This window comes from Bos javanicus, chromosome 10 (genome assembly GCF_032452875.1).
Source record: "Bos javanicus breed banteng chromosome 10, ARS-OSU_banteng_1.0, whole genome shotgun sequence".
Classification (NCBI taxonomy): domain Eukaryota; kingdom Metazoa; phylum Chordata; class Mammalia; order Artiodactyla; family Bovidae; genus Bos; species Bos javanicus.
In genome coordinates, this window is record NC_083877.1 from 23,779,953 (window position 1) to 23,799,677 (window position 19,725).

General features: G+C 40.0%; 1 pseudogene; it reads right to left on the reverse strand.

Annotated features, from left to right (window-relative positions):
• Positions 1–12,528: 12,528 nt before the first annotated feature.
• LOC133255902 (T cell receptor alpha variable 18-like) lies at positions 12,529–17,622 on the reverse strand (annotated as a pseudogene).
• Positions 17,623–19,725: the final 2,103 nt, after the last annotated feature.

The window sequence follows — 19,725 nt, forward strand, 5'->3', positions numbered from 1 at the left end:
GCCTGAGTAGTGTTGGCAGGGAGGGTATATGCGCCATGAGCGGGGGCAGGGCCAGTGTGGCTGAGGCACTGGGAGCACACGCCAGTGTTATTTGTTTGCAGTGTCCCTCCCTCCCCACAGGGCGACTGAACAAGTGAGCCTAAAGAAAAAAAAAAAGTGTCCACCACCGCCCCCTTTGTGTCAGGGCGGAAATCAGAGACAGAAGAGACCAGCAAACAGAGGAAGCTAAAACAGAGGGAACCGCCTTGGAAGCAACAGGTGCGATAGATTAAAACCCTGTTGTTAGTAGCAACTACGTAGGAAGGGACCTATAGATCTTGAGAAGTATAAGCCAGACCAAGGAACTAGCCGAAAATGAACTGATCCCACATTACCCACAACAACACCAGAGAAAGTCCTAGATATATTTTTACTATTTTTACGATCATTCTTTCTTTTTTTAAAAATTTTAAGTCCTCTATTACTCCTTTAATTTTCACTTTTATAACCTACTATTACTTTGCAAAAAAAAAAAAAACCCTATATTTTTTTAAAAGCAAATTCATATATATATATTTTATAATTTTTGTGACTTTGTTTTTTTTTCTCTTTTTTTTTTTTTTTTCTTCTTTTCTTTAACATTGTATTTTTGAAATTCCAAACTCTAGGCTAGGTTTTTAATTTTTGCTTTTTGGTGTTTGTTATTAATTTTGTACCTATTTTTTTTTAATAATTTTTGTGACTTTTTTTTTTCTCTTTCATTTTCTTCTTCTTTTCTTTAACATTGTATTTCTGAAATTTGAAACTCTACTCTAGGTTTTTAATTTTTGCTTTTTGGTATTTGTTATCAATTTTGTACCTATATTTTTTTAATGATTTTTGTGACTTTTTTTTTCTTCTCTTTTTTTTTCTTCTTCTTTTCTTTAACATTGTATTTTTGAAATTCCAAACTCTACACTCTACTCTAGATTTTTAATTTTTGCTTTTTGGTATTTGTTATCAATTTTGTACTTATATTTTCTTTATAATTTTTATGACTTTTTTTTCTCTTTATTTTTCTTTTTTTTCTTTAACATTGTATCTTTGAAATTCCAAACTCTAGATTTTTAAGTTTTGCTTTTTGGTATTTGTTATCAATTTTGTACCTTTAAGAACCCAATCTTTGGTACCCATTTCTACTTGGGAGCGAGATTACTGGCTTGACTACTCTCTCCCCCTTAGGACTCTCCTTTTTCTCGACCAGGTCGCCTGTATCTCCTCCCTAACCCCTCTCTGCTCTACCCAACTCTGTGAATTTCTATGTGTTCCAGACGGTGGAGAACACTTAGGGAACTGATTACTGGCTGGATCTGTCTCTCTCCTTTTCATTCCCCCCTTTTATCCTCCTGGCCACCTCTGTCTCCTTCCTCCCTCCACTCTTCTCTGTATAACTCCGTGAACATCTCTGAGTGGTCCAGTTGTGGAGTGAACATAAGGAAGTGATTACTGGCTAGCCTGATCTCTCCTCTATTGATCCCACCCCACCTCATTCGGGTCACCTCTAACTCCCTCCTCCCTCTTCTCTTCTCCATGTAACTCTGTGAACCTCTCTGGGTGTCCCTCACTGTGGAGAAACTTTTCATCTTAACCTAGATGTTTTATCAATGGCGCTGTATAGAAGGAGAAGTTTTGAGACTACTGTAAAGATAAGACTGAAAACCGGAAGGAGGAGGCTTGAGTCCAAACCCTGATTCCAGGGAACTTCTGACTCCAGGCAACGTTAGTTGACAGGAGCTCATCAAACGCCTCCATACCTACACTGAAACCAAGCACCACATAAGGGCCAACAAGCTCCAGAGCAAGACATACCATGCAAATTCTCCAGCAACACAGGAACACAGCCCTGAGCTCCAATATACAGGCTGCCCAAAGTTACTACAAAACCATAGACATCTCATAACTCATTACTGGACACTTTATTGCACTCCAGAGAGAAGAAATCCAGCTCCATCCACCAGAACACCGACATAAGCTTCCCTAACCAAGAAACCTTGACAAGTCACCTGTACAAACCTACACACAGTGAGGAAAATCCACAATAAAGAGAATTCCACAAACTGCCAGAATACAGAAAGGACACCCCAAACTCAGCAACATAAACAAGATGAAGAGACAGAGGAATACCCAGCAGGTAAAGGAACAGGATAAATGCCCACCAAACCAAACAAAAGAGGAAGAGATAGGGAATCTACCTGATAAAGAATTCCAAATAATGATAGTGAAAATGATCCAAAATCTTGAAATCAAAATGGAATCACAGATAAATAGCCTGGAGACAAGGATTGAGAAGATGCAAAAAAAGTTTAACAAGGACCTAGAAGAAATAAAAAAGAGTCAATATATAATGAATAATGCAATAAATGAGATCAAAAACACTCTGGAGGCAACAAATAGTAGAATAACAGAGGCAGAAGAGGGGATTAGTGAATTAGAAGATAGAATGGTAGAAATAAATGAATCAGAGAGGAAAAAAGAAAAACAAATTAAAAGAAATGAGGACAATCTCAGAAACCTCCAGGACAATATTAAACGCTACAACATTCGAATCATAGGAGTCCCAGAAGAAGAAGACAGAAAGACCATGAGAAAATACTTGAGGAGATAATAGTTGAAAACTTCCCTAAAATGGGGAAGGAAATAATCACCCAAGTCCAAGAAACCTAGAGAGTCCCAAACAGGATAAACCCAAGGTGAAACACCCCAAGATACATGTTTAATCAAATTAACAAAGATCAAACACAAAGAACAAATATTAAAAGCAGCAAGGGAAAAGCAACAAATATCACACAAGAGAATACCCTTAAGGATAACAGCTGATCTTTCAATAGAAACTCTTCAAGCCAGGAGGGAATGGCAAGACATACTTAAAGTGATGAAAGAAAATAACCTACAGCCCAGATTACTGTACCCAGCAAGGATCTCATTCCAATATGAAGGAGAAATCAAATGCTTTACAGACAAGCAAAAGCTGAGACAATTCAGCACCACCAAACCAGCTCCCCAACAAATACTAAAGGATATTCTCTAGACAGGAAACACCAAAAGGGTGTATAAACTCGAACCCAAAACAATAAAGTAAATGGCAATGGGATCATACTTATCAATAATTACCTTAAACGTAAATGGGTTGAATGCCCCAACCAAAAGACAAAGACTGGCTGAATGGATACAAAAACAAGACCCTTACATATATTGTCTACAAGAGACCCACCTTCAAACAAGGGACACATACAGACTGAAAGTGAAGGGCTGGAAAAAGATTTTCCATGCAAATAGAGACCAAAAGAAAGCAGGAGTAGCAATACTCATATCAGGTAAAATAGACTTTAAAACAAAGGCTGTGAAAAGAGACAAAGATGGTCACTACATAATGATCAAAGGATCAATCCAAAAAGAAGATATAACAATTGTAAATATATACACACCCAACATAGGAGCACCACAATATGTAAGACAAATGGTAACAAATATGAAAGGGGAAATTAACAATAACACAATAATAGTGGGAGACTTTAATACCCCACTCACACCTATGGATAGATCAACTAAACAGAAAATTAACAAGGAAACACAAACCATAAATGATACAATAGACTGATTTGACCTAATTGATATCTGTAGGACATTTCACTCAAAAATAATGAATTTGACCTTTTTCTCAAGCGCACATGGAACCTTCTCCAGGATAGATCACATCCTGGGCCATAAATCTAGCCTTGGTAAATTTTAAAAAAAGTTGAAATCATTCCAAGCATCTTTTCTGACCACAATGCACTAAGAGTAGATCTCAATTACAAGAGAAAAACTATTAAAAATTCCAACATATGGAGACTGAACAACATGCTGCTGAATAACCAACAAATCACAGAAGAAATCAAAAAAGAAATCAAAATTTGCATAGAAACGAATGAAAATGAAAACACAACACCCAAAACCTGTGGGACACTGTAAAAGTAGTCCTAAAGGGAAAGTTCATAGCAATACAGGCATACCTCAAGAAACAAGAAAAAAGTCAAATAAATAACCTAACCCTACACCTAAAGCAACTAGAAAAGGAAGAAATGAATAACCCCAGGGTTAGTAGAAGGAAAGAAATCTTAAAAATTGGGGCAGAAATAAATGCAAAGGAAACACAAGAGACCATAGCAAAAATCAACAAAGCCAAAAGCTGGTTCTTTGAAAGGATAAATAAAATTGACAAACCATTAGCCAGACTCATCAAGAAACAAAGGGAGAAAAATCAAATCAATAAAATTAGAAATGAAAATGGAGAGATCACAACAGACAACACAGAAATACAAAGGATCATAAGAGACTACTATCAGCACTTATATGCCAATAAAATGGACAACGTGGAAGAAATGGACAAATTCTTAGAAAAGTACAACTTTCCAAAACTGGATCAGGAAAATCTTAACAGACCCATCACAAGCACGGAAATTGAAACTGTAATCAAAAATCTTCCAGCAAACAAAAGCCCCGGTCCAGATGGCTTCACAGCTGAATTCTACCAAAAATTTAGAGAAGAGCTAATACCTATCTTACTCAAACTCCTTCAGAAAATTGCAGAGGAAGGTAAACTTCCAAACTCATTCTATGAGGCCACCATCACCCTAATACCAAAACCTGACAAAGATGCCACAGAAAACCAAAACTACAGGCCAATATCACTGATGAAGATAGATGCAAAAATCCTTAATAAAATTCTAGCAATCAGAATCCAAAAACACATTAATATGATCATACACCATGACCAAGTGGGCTTTATCCCAGGGATGCAAGGATTCTTCAATATCCACAAATCAATCAATGTAATACACCACATTAACAAATTGAAAAATAAAAACCATATGATTATCTAGATAGATGCAGAGAAAGCCTTTGACAAAATTCAACATCCATTTATGATAAAAAAAAAAAAAACTCTCCAGAAAGCAGGAATAGAAGGAACATACTTCAACATAATAAAAGTTATATATGACAAACCCACAGCAAACATTATCCTCAGTGGTGAAAAATTGAAAGAATTTCCCCTAAAGGCAGGAACAAGACAAGGGTGCCCACTTTCACCATTACTATTCAACATAGTTTTGGAAGTTTTGGCCACAGCAATCAGAGCAGAAAAAGAAATAAAAGGAATCCAAATTGGAAAAGAAGAAGTAAAACTCTCACTGTTTGCAAATGACATGATCCTCTACATAGAAAACCCTAAAGATTCCACCAGAAAATTACAAGAGCTAATCAAAGAATATAGTAAAGTTGCACACAGAAACACACAGAAATCCCTTGCATTCCTATATACAAATAATGAGAAAATAGAAAGAGAAATTGATGAAACAATTCCATTCACCATTGCAATGAAAAGAATGAAATACTTAGGAATATATCTACCTAAAGAAACTAAAGACCTATATATAGAAAACTATAAAACACTGGTGAAAGAAATCAAAGAGGACACTAATAGATGGAGAAATACACTGTGTTCATGGATCGGAAGAATCAATATAGTGAAAATGAGTATACTACCCAAAGCAATCTGTAGATTCAATGCAATCCCTATCAAGCTACCAACGGTATTCTTTTCAGAGCTAGAACAAATAATTTCACAATTTGTATTGAAATACAAAAAACCTCGAATAGCCAAAGCAATCTTGAGAAAGAAGAATGGAACTGAAGGAATCAACCTGCATGACTGCAGACTATAGTACAAAGCTACAGTTATCAAGACAATATGTTACTGACACCAAGACAGAAATATAGACCAATGGAACAAAATAGAAAGCCCAGAGATAAACCCTCGCACCTATGGACACCTTATCTTTGACAAACGAGGCAAGAATATACAATGGATTAAAGACAATCTCTTTAACAACTGGTGCTGGGAAAACTGGACAACCACTTGTAAAAGAATGAAACTAGAACACTTTCTAACACCATACACAAAAATAAACTCAAAATGGATTAAAGATCTAAACATAAGACCAGAAACTATAAAACTCCTAGAGGAGAACATAAGCAAAACATTCTCTGACATACATCACAGCAGTATCCTCTATGACCCACCTCCCAGAATATTGGAAATAAAAGCAAAAATAAACAAATGGGACCTAATTAAACTTAAAAGCTTCTGCACAACAAAGGAAACTATAAGCAAGGTGATAAGACAGCCTTCAGAATGGGAGAAAATAATAGCAAATGAAGCAACTGACAAGTAACTAATCTCAAAAATATACAAGCAACTCCTACAGCTCAATTACAGAAAAATAAATGATCCAATCAAAAAATGGGCCAAAGAACTAAATAGACATTTCTCCAAAGAAGACATACAGATGGCTAACAAACACATGAAAAGATGCACAACATCACTCATTATCAGAGAAATGCAAATCAAAACCACTATGAGGTACCATTTCACGCCAATCAGAATGGCTGCAATCCAAAAGTCTACAAGCAATAAATGCTGGAGAGGATGTGGAGAAAGGGGAACCCTCTTAACACTGTTGGTGGGAATGCAAACTAATACAGCCACTATGGAGAACAGTGTGGAGATTCCTTAAAAAGCTGGAAATATAACTGCCTTATGACCCAGAAGTCCTGCTGCTGGGCATAAACACTGAGGAAACCAGAATTGAAAGAGACACGTGTACCCCAATGTTCATCTCAGCACTATTTATAATAGCCAGGACATGGAAGCAACCTAGATGTCCATCAGCAGATGAATGGATAAGAAAGCTGTGGTACATGTACACAATGGAATATTACTCAACCATTAAAAGGAATACATCTGAATCAGTTCTAATGAGGTGGATGAAACTGGAGCCTATTACAGAGTTAAGTAAGCCAGAAAGAAAAACATCAATACAGTATACTAATGCCTATGTATGGAATTTAGAAAGATGGTAACAATAACCCTGTATACGAGACAGCAAAAGAGACATTGATGTATAGAACAGTCTTTTGGACTTTGTGCGAGAGGGAGAGGGTGGGATGATTTGGGAGAATGACTTTGAAACATATATAATATCATATATGAAATGAGTCACCAGTCCAGGTTCGATGCACTGATACTGGATGCTTGGGGGAGCTCTTGCACTCGGACGACCCAGAGGGACAGTACAGGGAGGGAGGAGGGAGAAGGTTTCAGGATGGGGAACACATGTATACCTGTGGCGGATTCATGTTGATATATGGCAAAACCAATACAATATTGTAAAGTTAAAAAATAAAATAAAAAGAAAAATAAGGAGAAACTTTATGTTATAAAAAAATGACATGAATGAAAATCTGATGTAGGTGCTGGAACAAACTCTGCCTTTTATATTAATAATGGTCGTCAGTAAGTGATCCCTGCTGTATCAAGATGCCATAATATGTACCTGTGCTTAAAATTTTATTTCCATAAAACACACAGGCAGGTGTGTTTCTATATAATTTAATTTTATAATGATTTTAAACAGATAGGGATATATAGATGATTTTGATTCTTAAGTCCATGAAGTAGGTTCTATTACTGCCATTTTACATATGAAGAAACTGATGCACAGAGAGGCTAAGGAGTACCTCAAAAGTCATGCTGTGATGCAGATGACAGGGTTTGAATCCAGCTAATTTCAATTCATCATTTTATTAAGGATGATATCAAATGTCCTTTATGCCTACATTCCTGTACTGGATACCACTACAGCCCCCTGGAACATGAGCTCCCTCAAAGCAGACATCACATGTGTCTTGCCAACTAATGTTTCCCCAATGTTTACCAGAAAACTAAGAATTAATGAATAAACTCTACTGAAATTTCTCACACTGGGATCCATGCTGTGATGATAAAAATCACAGGGAAAAAACAGGTATATTTCCATGAGATGTTAATTCAGATTTGTTAGCTTTGTGGATCAGCTTCTATATTAGGACTAATAATTTAAAATTTTACTTTTGGGCTATTCATGTTGTGAATGGTAAATCTGCATAGATTTTTAAAGATAAAATGAGTCTATATCAAAGGCATTATGCAATCAAACATGACTTTTGACCTCTGTCCCAGAGGATGTTGTGCTCTTAGATATTTTTATAGAGAAGCTAGAAATCCAGTTTTCAATGTGATGTCTGATTTTTAAATAATAACCATAACTACTAGCTTCATATACACAGCCCAAGGTTGCAGCCTCGTTCTCCACCACAGAAAGTGCAGACTGGGCTTGAGTTACTTTCTGGGTCATGCTGGATCCTGTAGAAAAGAGCCTTTATTTACAACCATGATGGTATAGGGGATGAAGCGGCTTAGGACCTAATGCCCCGATTCCATTGCCCATTACCCCTCCCTTTCAAGATGCATCAGGTAACAGTAGTCTGCACTCCCCACAACCTTGGCACTGAGAGAGGGGCATGAGTCCTGTGTGTGGCCACCCTCACCAAGACAGACAGAGGCTCTGCCTGCCCTCAGTGCACTGGCATATGGGCAGCATATGGGCAGCTTCTCCCTACAGTGACGCAGCCTCTGCTCCATTTCAGATCCAGATCTGAATTCTGCACCCTGTGCTCAAGAGGTCCATGCAGAGCTCCTGGGCTGTGTGATGCTTCTGCCCCAGGCAGGAAACTGAGTCAGCAGCTGGAGGGCCGTTTATCTGTGTTGTGTCACACGCTTCCTTCATAGGAGGGAAATGCTAGACTTCTGCACATCAGTTTGTCAAATCATAACACTATCAGACTAGAAATAAAAAGTGGTAAAATGGAATCATGTTCAGTTCATTCTCCTTTGGATCAGAGAATCCAAAGTAACACTGGGGTTTTGACTCTAACAGAAAGGCAGAATTTTTCACTTCAGTCTTTGTTCCTGCCTCCTATGGAATCTGGTAAAAGTTACCTGCGAAATATTTTGTTGTCTATGAACGATTTCATATCTTGCCTCTGCGTCACAAAATCTGTCAAGTGTGTGCCATGTTAAACAGCAGCAGGGGGAGAAATGCATGTATATGTGATCACAATTTACATGTGTGTATGTGTGTAAACAAAAGTAAATTCAGAAAATTTTAGTCAGTGCCTAAATATAAGAACCTCTGTTAAAACTCAATACATGTATTTCTGAATCACCCCCAACTCTTCCAAACCACATCCCATTAATTGTGGTGGAAATTGGGATAGGGAAAACCCTAAAAATACACAAATCCAGAGCCAAAACATTATCAAAAGCAATAGAAATCCTATTAGAAATGCCAGCGCAGTTCAATCTCCACTGATGTCTGTTCCCTGCATCATAGTCTTAAATTCTTTGCCATCTTAAATACTGGGAGTTGTGTCTCACTGCTCTAGACATAGGTCCATGAAAACATGTAAGATCAAGGTCATCAACATTTTAAATGTTATTGTTCTTCATAAGGGCTTTGCCTGGTGGCTCAGCTGGTAAAGAATCCACCTGCAATGTGGAAGACCTGGGTTTGATCCCTGGGTTGAGAAAGTCCCCCGGAGAAGGGAATGACTACGCACTCCGGTATTCTGACCTGGAGAATTCTTGATAAATCGGTTTGCTTAATGCTAGAGAGGAAGATGGACCAGCATTCTTTTTACCCTCCCTCTCAGCTTTACCAGGTAGCTTTCACTTGAAAACCCTAGAAATTCTTGAAGCCACTAAAGCAAACACTAGATTTTAGGCTTCTTTATTGAGAGAAAATTGCCTTTGAAAGTTTCTACTTTGGCACCAATTACTAATGTGCTTAGAAAAATCAATGAAACTTCCTCATCATACCCGTATTTGTTGCTGTCACTAAGTTGAGCCCGACTCTTTGCAACCCCATGAACTGTAACCCACCAGGCTCCTCTGTCCATGGGATTTCCAAGACAAGAATACAGAGGTGGATTGCTATATCCTTCTCCAAGGGATCTGCTTGACCCAGGGAATGAACTCATCCTGAAGAAGATCTTCTGCATTGGCAGGCAGATTCTTTACCACTGTGCCCCCGGGGAAGCCCAGACCCATACTTACTAACTGTCTACAAAAGGGATTTGCTTTAATAAGATATACACTGTAGCAGAACAGAAAATGCTGTGTCTTACAGTCCCAATGAGGAGACATATTTGCCACATGAAGGGTTTTTTTTATTTGAAAAATATAGTCCTCATTGCCATGGCCAAGATCTGTAATGTATATCCTCTGCAATATGGCTACTGAGCCTCAGCTATAAGCCCTGGAATAAGCAGGTTATTCAATCACAGAGAATCTGAGCACCTTTATGTTCAAAGACATAAAAGATGATGACTGCAATTTTTTGGCTTCAGTGTTTAGGAATATATACAGACTCCTGTGATTGCCCATTGAGTAAGGCACAGTTTTCTTTACTGCATTAACTTATTTTTCATTAAATGAAAATTTCAAAAAGTATAAAATTCTAAGAAGGCAATGGTATTTAACAAAAAAGAAACAGATTTCATGGTGGTTCTATCCATTAGCTTTTATGAATATTTGTCGTGCATCAGAATGATTGACGTCCTACCCAAGCTCTGCTCCTCACTGGTTATGTAACCTTGAGTAAGTTACTAAACATCTCTACACCTCAATTTTGTCATATGTAAATTGGAAGTTTCCTAGTATCTACCTGAGAGGTGGAGAGGGATTTAAAAGCTTAGCCCATTGCCCATAAACCTGTCAATGTCACATATTGGGGACAAACAGAGCTCAGTGAGTGAATAAAATGATTTGTGAAAGAAACATTATTTTAAGACACGTGTGGTGTCTTAAAGCAATACAATCCTAAAGCAGGAGACTCGATCATGTATACTATATTCTCAATACTTATTCATGTGACTGACATACATGAGCAGGTGCTCAAAAATTTGTCCCGAATGAATGCAGGGATAGCTTGGAATGATTATATCTCATGTAAGCATTAAATCATAATTTTAAAGAGCATTTTCTTTTGTACTTACTCAGTTTACATCCTAAGGAAATGTTGGTACCAAATAAAGCAAAATGAAATGAAACAAATATGAAAACAGAAAAAGTCAAACCTCTAGCTGAAAGTACATTCATTTAGAGCAATAGAGCTCCTGCACATGAGTGCTCATACCAGCATTATTTATAAGAGCTAAAAAGTGGAAATAGCCAAAATGTTTCCAGAACAATCATTCTTCAAGTGAAGAATGGATAAGGAGAACAGGTGGTATCACAGAGCAGCCTATTAAATGACCCTAAGGAGTAGTGAAGAACTGATATGGAGACACGCGATGGAGAGATTCCCCTAGGTGAAAGAAGACGGTACTAACAGTCATATGCGATCTGATTCTATCTCTAGGAAATGCCCAGAACCGTCAAATCCATACAGACAGAGAATGGAGGAGTGGAAGCCAGTGTCTGGGGGAAACGGGGAACCAGAATGACTACTAATAGGTACACAGTTTCTTCCTGGGGTGGTGTTCTGGAATCAGATAGTACTGATGACTGCACAGCTCTGTGAACATGCTAAAAACCACTCAATTGTACAGTTAAAAGCATGAAATTGATGATAAGTGAATTATCTTTATAAAGCTGTTATTTACAAATGATAGAGCTGAAAATACTCATATTAATTACGGACCAAGTGCTGGGACAGAAAGAGTCCTGGGGGGTTCTAACCTGCCAATATCAGGACAAAATAAGATGGTTATAATGCTTTGATCTTAAAGAAGAGGGTAAAATTTATGAAGCAAATTCAGCTTGTATTTCAGGATCCCTTAGTGTCCTAGGCCCAAGAAACTTGATTCTGCAATTGCATTTTCTTTTTCTTAAGAAGAGCCTCTGAAATCACAGAAGGCTCAGGCTCTGCAAAACCTTCATCTGTACCTGGCAGTCCCACAGAATTATCCAAGAGGGATAAAGGACTGTGAGGTTCAGAGCCCTCCAGAATGCCAGGACGAATTTCTCTCAGTGAGTTTCATTTTTGCAAGTTACAGTGAGAGCCACACATTTCTCTGTTTTCTGCCTCTCTGATGTGGGAACATTGTGAATATGTTAAGAATTTAGAATCCCGGTCAACAAAAGTCCATGTGCCCTCTTTTCACTAACGGACTGAGTGCTTGCTTGGTCACTGAATTTGACACATTTCAAAAGGATCAGAGGCCTCAATACAGCGATGAAGATAATATGTCAGGTTACGTGGTCATTTTTATGTCCAGAATTTCTCACAGCACAGATCCTCAAGACCAGAATCACGATCATGACCTAGCATTCTGTAAAGAGCTGCCATGATGACAAGCTGAGGGTGGAGCTGTGTTACCAACATAGAAGCAAGACACCTCATGCACAAAATGTTCACTGACTAGACTGCTCTCATCCACAGGGCCCTTGACAGAAGGAATATCTTCTCAGGAAACCATCTTCATGGGACTCACCGCAGCAGCATTTCTTGAGCAACCATAAGAATTGGAAAAGTCAAGGGAAGAGAGTGTAAAGGTCCCAGTCACTAAAGATGGAGTGTCTGCAGGTGAAACTCAGCAAGACACAAAATTTTGGTCTGAATTATAAAAATCAGACAGTAGCTTCAAGATCATACATTCATCCATGAACTAGGTGCCCTGGGAGTTTTCATCAACAGGTTGTGACATATTTCAGCATCTATCAACTGAACTGTCATTGAACAGAGTTAATGTCACTTCCAGGAATTCTATGCCATCTGGAGAAATGTGACTGGGCTCAAAACAGGCATTTCTGGAGAAGGCCTTTTAGATTCCTCTCTTCACTGTCCCTCCCAGATTCCTCTCTGTAGACCAATCCAAGAATTTCAGGGCTCTTGGCACTGAGCTCCAGAGCTGGCTTTGACGATGCCTCTGGCATAATACAGGGGTTTCCCAGGTGGCTCAGTGGTAAAGAATCTGCCTGCCAAACAGGAGACATGGGTACCATTCCTGGGTCGGGATAATTCCCAGGAGAAAGAAATGGCAACCCACTCCAGTCTTCTTGCCTGGGAAATCCCATGGACAGAAAAGCCCACTACAGTCATAGGGTCACAAAAGAATCGGACATGACTTAGTACATAAACAACAACACAGCTAGCATAAAACACCTAAGACAGAAACAGCAACTGCCCTTGCAGGGCTGCCCACAGCCAGAGCCCCATCTGCACTCAGGGTTTGTGCTCAGCTCCCCCGCAGCCCTCTCTCACTGTGTCACTCAGAGCACAGTAGTACACAGCTGAGTCTGATGCTTGCACTGCTTGTTTCTGCAGGTGGAAGGAGCTGTCACTCCTAACAAGAGTGGCCTGAAAACCTTTACTCTTTGGGTTCTGGTCTGACATCGAGCCCTTCAGGAGGAGTTGAGGAGCTTTGTTGAGATGCTGGATATACCAGAAAATATAGGGATCAAAATCAGCAGTCTGGTAAGTGCAGTTCAGGGTCAGGAGAGCCCCCTCTGAGACAGTCACTGGGCCTTCTGTCTGGTTCACTGAGTCACCATTGGTCCCTCCTGGAAGAGAATCACTTTGTTATGATGGAAATGTACAGGAGGAGAGTTTTCAGTCAGAGAAGAAAAATACAACTTATTTATAATCATAGGAAATGAAAAATCATTAACATTTAGGATAAAATATTACTTACTGAATATTAAGATGATCAGAAGAACTGAGTGAGTGACAGAATGCATGTTCGCAAAAGAGAACGATGCTTGTTCCCTGGAATACACAAATCTAATAAATCTAGTCTCCATCTGAATATTACAGAAGCTGCTCACTCAGAAACTGAGAGCCCCTTTCTGAACTGCAGCAATATTCTGTCTCGTGGCTACAAAGCAGGCAAGTGAAACCAGCTCCTGGATACAATGAGGAACCGCATTGAAGGAAGCCCCGCCGTCTGGTGGTGATCGTGAAAATTGCACCACAGTGCGGTCTGACCTATTCCTCATGATAATAGCTTGTGGGATACATACAGGAGAATGGAACAGGACCCTAAGAAGAGAGTCCTAAACATAAGCGTGCTTAGGGAAATATTCTATTATTACTTCCATAATTTTTTGCATGGTACAAGTATCTCTAGCTTCGCAAGAAACCCCAGTTACAATTTCTAGATTGAATAGTCAGATTTCTTCCTTCCATGTGTTCCACGATTCCCATGAGTCAGAGAAGGATCCCCCTGAATGGAAAGTGCTCCCTCCTCTCCTAAAGTTCTTTACCTGAACTAGCTCTGTTCATCCCCAAGACTCAGTCAACATGCCATGGAGGAAACCTTATCTACGGCAAATCTCAAATAATGTGTGGTTGAATGATAAGGTTATTACTAAATACCCTACCATCATAAAATAACACATGTGTAAAAATACCGAAAAAAAAAATTACAATTACTTCTTTTTCACAGCTAAAGGTAGAGTTCACCTTACAACTAGAAAACTGGACAAAACATATGAAACAAATTTTGGACCTTGTACATCAGGTAGCACAGAAATAAGGAAGACAGATGAGATGAGCACTGACTTTGCCCAGCTTACTTCATGGAGGCAGCTTCCAGGCACCAGTGCATGAGGGACTTACCAAAACTGTCCCACTATGGGATTGAGATGGAACCTAGAAATGTGTGGACCACTGTACAAGAGAGGAGAGATGTGGACAAAAAGAGAGAAAGGGAGAGACAAGGGTAAGGCGGTAGCATGAGGAGGGAGGAGATCCATGGTGAATCTTGGGCTGAGTGATAATCTGCAATAAAAGAGAGAAACCTCAGTGAGTTTGGTAAACCTCCCTGAAAAAATCTCCTCTGGGGCCCCTGGACCATACTTGGATGATAGCACTTGTCACATTCTTGTTTTAATTCAACTAAGTACTTTTTTTAGAAAGTCAAGTTCAGATGCTTAATATATTAACCAGGCTTGCTTAATTTCAAAGGCATGCGTGTGGTGTTTATCAGGCTCCTCTTTATTTATTTTATTAGAGATTCAGGAATCGCAGCGGAAAGATCTGTCTGCTCAGTGTCTATCAGCCTGTTTGTCCAGGTTCCTGTGCAATTATTTTTGCAAGTGAAGTGAACCCAGCAGAAGATATAACAAAGTCTTTACATAGCTGCTGCTTTTTCTAGGATTTACTTTATGGAAAATATGGTTGTATTATGGTAAGAAGTCAAAATATTGTTCTTTGCTGACATAAACCATTTTAAGGCATGAAGACTCTGTGGCTGCAGTCAGGTGTGAGGTTGCTTTACATGGGTTTTCAGGGCAGTGCTGTCAATCCAGTAACAATGGCTATGACTTAGTCAGTTGAACTGACTAAGAACAATTTCAAGAACAATCTTCTTCAAATGTACCTTTCCACCCACAGAGATTTTCTCACCAGTTAAAATGAACTCCTACTAAAATTAGAGCTATTTTTTTAATGCACAGCTGTTTGCTGAGTTGTCATTTGTTTTGTTTATGGCTGCCCTGGGTTTAGCTTCAGCTTGTGAGGTTTACTTCTCTAACCAGGGACTGAACTTGGGACCCCTGCATTGGGAGTGCAGAGGCCTATCCCCTGGACCAAAATTCCCCCTAAAATTAGGGTCTTGACTCAAGTTATCGTGCTGGTAGGACTCTGGCTCAGCAGATCACCTAGGTGCTCTTAAACTTTTGTGCATGTTCAGGAATCCCTAGGCTCCAGCATTCATTCTGGAAATTTAAGGAGTTCTCTGCTGCTGCTAAGTCGCTTCAGTCGTGTCCGACTCTGTGCGACCCCATAGACGGCAGCCCACCAGGCTCTACCATCCCTGGGATTCTCCAGGCAAGAACACTGGAGTGGGTTGCCATTTCCTTCTCCTACAACGTGTAAACTGAAAACCAGACATGATTCCTATCTCAAATTGCTTTCAGTTGACTGAGGAGCAGGTAAGCAAAAAAAATAAATAAATAAAATAAATAATAATAATAATAATAATAAACTTCTGCCCTGTCTGTAGTCCCACTAGCCTGGACCCAGAGATGTGGAATGAGAGATCAGACCATAAGTAGAGAGCTGATACAGTTACCACCAGGGAAATAAACCCTACTTGAATACTTTTTTTCCACTGTAAGACTTATTTTTGTTTTTTCATTTCCCTCTCCCTTTCTCTGGCCTGTTTATCAAGATGTTGAACCCCCAGTGCTCAGGTGGCCAACACCCAGGGTGCAGGACTCTAGGATGTTAGGGAGGAGGTCTGCACTGACCTTCAGGTAGGTGTCCTGACATCCACCCTGTTAAATGAGGATGGGGACTACATTCTCCAGGATCATTAAAACTATTCTACTATTAAACTCTGCATTTTGATTGCTGTGTTTATACATTATGAGATGACAAATAATCAGTGTCTAGGCCACATCTCCCTGACTGCCTGGCAGTAAAACATATCTCTTTTCACACCTTCTGTGTCCCCCACTGTCCTTCCAGAAAGTCTGGTCCCGAAAGGTGCGGACAGGAGTTCAACCTTCAGAGATGCAGAGGGGATGCTCTGTGCAATGGGCATGATTATTGCAGGGATGCAGAGCCCAAGTGGCTCCACATTCCTGCACATGAGCAGAGGAGTGGGGAAATGTTCCTGCCTTGGGAGTGGGTGATACTTTCTCCTAGTTTCTTGGAGCAGGTGAAAAGCTCACTCCACTCCAAAGATAGCTTATTGTAAGAATACATAAACACTTTTTCCATATATCAGAAATATGACTGATGAATAAATTTCCCCTGAGGTGACATTATTATTGGCAAAGAGAATATCCTGTACCCTGTTTTAATACAACACATCATGCCTGCAGTAGTTACCAACTGGACTGCTCTGACCCACAGGGCCATTGACAGAAGGGTTATCTTGTCAGAAAACTCTCCTCCTGGAACTTACCTAGGTAGCAGCCATAGGGATGGAAAAGTCAAGGGAAGAGAGAATAAAGCTCCTAGTCACTGAAGATGGAGTGGCTGCAGGTGTATCTCAGCAAGACATACAATCCTAGTCTGAATTATTAAAACCAGAGACTACTTTCCAGATCACACAGTCATCCATTAACAATGTTCCTGGGAATTTTCATTAACAGCTTCTGAAATATTTCAGCATATATCAACTGAATTGTCACTGAAGAGTTAATGACACTTCAAGGGATTCTGTGTCTTTAGGGGGAATGTGAATGGGCTGAAAACAGGCATTTGTGGAGAAAAGCCCTTAGGTTCCTCTTTACACTGTCCCGCCCCAGATTCCTTTCTGTAGGGCAATCCAAGAATTCCAAGGTTCTTAGCTCTGAGCTTCAGAGCTCAAAGTACTTTGACGATGCCTCTAGCACGGAACTCTGGAGAGCTGCCCACAGCCTGACCCCATCTGTGCCCTTGGGTTTGTGTTCAGCTCCTCCTGCGGCCTCTTTCATTTGTCACTCAGAGCACAGTAGTACACAGCTGAGTCTGATGTTTGTCCAGAGGATTTCTGCAGGTGGAAGGAGCTGTCACTTGAGATATGAGTGGCTTCAAAACCTCTGCTGGTCACCTTCTGGTTTCCTAATGAGCTTTTCAGGAGCATCTCAAGCTCTTTGTTTTGGTACTGGACATACCAGAGAAGAAAACCTGAATAGCTGGACTGGTAAGTACACTTCAGAGTCAGAGATGCCTTCTCGGGGAGGGTAACAACGCCTTCTGTCTGGGTCACCGAGTCTCCACGGGTCCCTTCTTAAAGAAAAAAACCACACATACACAGTAAGACTTTGTTAAGTTGGCTAAGGAAGAGGGACCATCTCCCGCTTGATAGAGGTTACATGACATCCTAAAACCAAGGAATATAGCATCTTAGAAATTTTAAATAACTGTTACTCATGCATTATCAACAAGATCACAAGTCCTAAGCACAAAGCAGACAGCATAGCTGGCTCAGAAGCAGTGGGAGGCTGAGTTTGGGCATACATGAAAGTTGAAAAAACTATTCCTCTAGCTTCTTGATCTTTTGTTTAAATCTTCAAGAAAATCTTGGTTCATGTGTTATGCAAGACAAACTCCCCTACAAGATCATGCTGTAGGCTGAGCAAGAGAGAAAGATTCTCAGAAATGAAAGATGAATTTATATCAAACTACCAAGGAAAGGGAGCAGTGCCCTCTGTCGTTCTCCCTCTGTTCCTGCAGTCTGCTGTACATCTTTTGGTATTTACCCTGAAAAGGAGCTCAAGCTGTAGGCATAGAAGGGAAATAGGTACCTCGGGTGAGCACAGGGCTCAAGGAAGAAAGCACCAAATAATTTCTGCAGACTTCACAATGGTGCCCGAAGCTGAGACAGTCGGTAATTCCTCTGTCTTTAAGATGCAGGGAAATACAGTTCCCTTAAGGCTTTCCAGGCCCAGCATCTATTGTCTGATCACATTGAGCAATAAGCTCATTTAGGCAACTTAAGTTATAGTGTGAGTGTGAAAAAAGACTGAACTGAGATCTCTTGTCACTTCCCTCACTGGTCCCCTAGAATCAGGGGATGAGCTGTCTCTACTTAGAATGTTCTTCCTTTCTGCCCAGAATCTTTGCCTAGGCAACTTTTTATTCCTTCTTTAAGAAGCAATTTACATGCCAACTCCTTATGAAAGTGCTGATCCAGTCCTTCAGGCTGAGTTAGGACCCACCTCTCTTCCCACTGTACCTTGTACGCACATCTATCACTGTCATTTCTACACCATACTGGAATCATTTGTGTGTTGTTTTTCAAACTAGGTTTGATGCACCTGAGATCAGGAACTTAATCTTATTAATCTCAGTGGCCAACTTCTCAAAATACACAGAACACTAGTTCAGGGCAAATTGTTTAAAAATATTTGAAAAATTAATGAATAAGTGAATGAGTGGACATGTCCGGTTGTACAATGATCTGTTTATGAAGTATGGTCTCTACGAGAAATAGTTCTCAGGCCCGCGGTATGATGAGCTGCTTCCAGCGGCATGTCTAGGGTCTGAACACAGGAGCATTAGGTATTTCTCAAAACTAAGGCACAGTTCTTCATATAAGAGACCACTCTCATACTGACTATTTTAAAAATATTATAGCACCTTTATACATACAAAACTCAGGTTAAGTATAAACCTCTTCGGTTCACAGTTCTTAATCATCAAAGTGAAAGTCGCTTAGTCGTGTCCGACTCTTTGCAACCCCATGAGCTATATGGGGCTCTCCAGGCCAGAATACTGGAGCGGGTAGCCTTTCCCTTCTCCAGGGATCTTCCCAACACAGGGTTCAAACCCAGATCTCCCACATTACAGACGGATTCTTTATCAGTTGAGCCACAAGCAAAGCTCTAGAATATGGAGTGGTAACCTATCCCTTCTCCAGTGGATCTTCCCGATCTAGAAATCGAACCAGGGTCTCCTGCATTGCAGGTGGATTCTTTACCAACTGAGCTATCAGGGAAGCCCATGCATATAAAATACAAAATTAATAAAATTCATATTAAAACATTAATGTGAGAAGTGATATTTTACTGAAACTAAAGAGGCGGTGAAATCTCATTAGAAGAAAACTATAGATTGTGTCACTCAATAATTCACCTGATTAAGATGATTTGGAGCTTAATGCACTATTGTCTCCTGCTGCTGCTGCTGCTAAGTCGCTTCAGTCGTGTCCAACTCTGTGCGACCCCATAGACGGTAGCCCACCAGGCTCCCCTCCATCCCCCCACCCCGTCCCTGGGATTCTCCAGGCAAGAACACTGGAGTGGTTTGCCATTTCCTTCTCCAATGCATGAAAGTGAAAAGTGAAAGTGAAGATGCTCAGTCGTGTCTGACTCTTAGCGACCCTGTGGGCCGAAGCCTACCAGGC